Below are 2,784 nucleotides of genomic sequence, written 5' to 3'. Positions count from 1 at the left end.
TTTGTTGGGTATGTGAATTCATCAAATGGGGCAAAGGCAATTATAAGGAATCTGAATCACTGTCGGTTATTATAAAAGAAATAGCTATTTTTCGATTTTCATAAAGATCTTCAAAGTCAATGGATTTCTTATCATAAGTTTCATCTTTTCTATACATCTAAAAATGGCTTAAATTAGGTTTCCCATTCACGTCTCATATTTCAAGCCTTGGGCTCCCATTGGAAAGTTTATAAGAAAGCACGGATATGCAGTCAGTAGGGCACTAGCTTACTAACAAGGAGGTCCGTGAATCCATACCGGTGTTTCCCCAAGGAAATTACCAGGGATTTTTAAATCTAGTTTATCATTGCCAGTGGTGACAATGGGTATAGCAAGAAACAACGTCTAATTATTCGGATTGGACAAAAACTAAGGTATCTTATATACAGTGACTGCTGAAGTATAACCGGAAGCGTCACCGCCCGGGTAATATTTCCCTCATGGCCACGCTGCATGGTGTATGTACATCTTTATCAGCCCGATGAGCCACGGTGGCTTACAAATGAGCCTTAGCTCACTAATTGGCTCACTAACCTGGTGGTCCCGTGATCGATCCCTGCGTTCACGAAGGGGTGGTTCCCCTTATCAGTGGTGCCAGACTGAGGATCTTTCAAGGAACAACATATAGTCGTTCGGAAATGACGAAAAAACGAGGTCCCGTGTACAACATAGACGGGCACTTAAAAGATCCCTTGGCAGTTGGAATTCGATATAAGAGTATGCCGTAGCATCGCTGTCCGGGCGAAATTTCCCTCACTGCATAGTTTAATCCTGTCTTCATTAGCCCAGTCGGAGATGAACAGTAGCACGTTAAACCCCATTTAATTTATTAGCCTTAATATTGCTGATAAATAAACGCTAAACCCCATTCCACTTCGTTCCCCATACCCTGAAAGATAGAAACACTACCGTGTCACTTTTATTCTGTATCATGTTGGTTTGGTATGCGAAAGCCCTGCACTAAGTGTGATGTCCACATAATATGCCATTTCCCTCCCGTTTTTACAAAGCGGAGTGGAGGAATTTTTGTGAGAAGTGGGACATTTGCTCCTCTCTTACTATACTAAAAGTACAGTGGAAGAACAAAGCCAAACGGGAGCTCTAAAAACAGATTAAGGTTACCCCGTTTAGAATCAAACTGATCAGAAGTAAATATTCGCTTGGCTGCTAATATCGCTGGTAGGGTAACATCGGCACGAGTTAATTAGCTCTCAGAGCAAAAGTGATATCTTTATCAATATTTATCAATGGATTAGGGTGAACATTTTACAGCCCTTGTAATAGCATACATCAGATACATTAATAATAAATTAAGTTGTTAGTGTTTATTATATAAATTAATTATACAAATTAAATACATGTGTATTAATTCATATTACGAATGGACACTAAAACTTTTTAAATACTATATTTAATCAACTCAGTTGATTAATTTTTCGATCCCTTGTGTTAGTTGTTATTTGGATTTAATTGGTCACTGTGTTTGTCCCGGTCAGCTTGGGTACCTAAAGAAACAAAAAAAAAACCTGATATACTCTCATCCTTATCGGAATCAACTATTTATTGTTTTCTCTGATCTGGTAGATTTTTGAAATGCCTAGAAAGTTGAAATTTCATGAGGTTTTTCCATTTCAAAATTGTTTTCAAGGAAATTCATATAATTGCATGCTGTGTCTGTCAATTTACGTCATCTGCCTTCAACAACAAAACAAATATTTCAAAATTAGTCCGTGTATAGAAATCAGTACGTTAAAGGCGACATAGTAAAAATATTCTCACCGATTATTCTCATTATTTGTCATAACAAAGATCAGAAATAAAAATAAAATGTATCCGCTTACCATCGCCACCATAATATCCAGAATAACGCTTATACCCAGGATTGTTTGGATTACGCTGCGCCAGTCTAAAATTTAAAAAGAAAAAAAAAGAGGTATAATGAAAATATTGAAACCATTTACAAAATTGACAATACAATTCAATTAATGTTACATGAATCTTTTTATAAGAACTCCTCTGAAAATCAAATTAATGCTGTGTAAACTAAGCAGTGCTGTAGACCAGAACAACGGCTGGTGTTCTGTTAATTAATAAGTATCACAAATATACGCAATCTACACAATTGTATTTATGACAATACGCAACCTCACTTGTACTCTAGATCAATCATTAAAAAGCCCTAGTAGAATAAAGCAAATTGACCCTAAAATGAATCGTTAATTAATCTTACTTACCTTTTTTTAACTCTGCAGTGTATTCGTTTTTTTCTTTTCATTTTTTTCCACTCCATAATTTCGTCTTCTTCAGAGAAGAACCCTTCCGGTCGTTGAGTAATATTGCCCTGCGATTTGCTTATCGAGTCCTGACACCTTCCTTATATAGTCTAAATATTTGTCCTTGGGTAATTTTCCATATGTTTCATTGGGTGTAATCATACGATTTGTGGTGGAAATTATTTATAAAAAAAAACGAAAGTAGAAATTCCAACGTAGTTGGTTTGATAGCGTTATCAAAGTTATGCAAATATTAATGGTCAAAATATATAGATTTCAAGTATACAACAGATCATATTATGTGCGTTTAAAGATACATCGCCGCGAAAGTATTTATCGGGTAGTTTTTTAAATGAAAGTTTTGTAATGTTTTAATACATGTATATGGAAAGTAGAGACGCACACTCTTACTAGAAAGATATCCCCCAAAGATATATTGGGCGCGCACAGAACAAAAATGTAAGGGCTTTAA

General features: G+C 35.7%; 1 long non-coding RNA gene across 1 annotated transcript; it reads right to left on the bottom strand.

Moving 5' to 3' along the window:
• Window positions 1-1,349: 1,349 nt before the first annotated feature.
• LOC126811961 (uncharacterized) lies at window positions 1,350-2,435 on the bottom strand. Its single transcript, XR_007675787.2, has 3 exons — window positions 2,274-2,435; window positions 1,881-1,945; window positions 1,350-1,544 (listed from the first exon to the last, which is right to left on the bottom strand). It is a non-coding gene; the product is annotated as an uncharacterized LOC126811961 (long non-coding RNA).
• Window positions 2,436-2,784: the final 349 nt, after the last annotated feature.

The sequence above is a fragment of the Patella vulgata genome, chromosome 2 (genome assembly GCF_932274485.2).
Source record: "Patella vulgata chromosome 2, xgPatVulg1.2, whole genome shotgun sequence".
Lineage (NCBI taxonomy): Eukaryota > Metazoa > Mollusca > Gastropoda > Patellidae > Patella > Patella vulgata.
The sequence above is the reverse complement of the archived record's forward strand: the minus strand, read 5'-3'. Positions and strand labels throughout refer to the sequence as shown.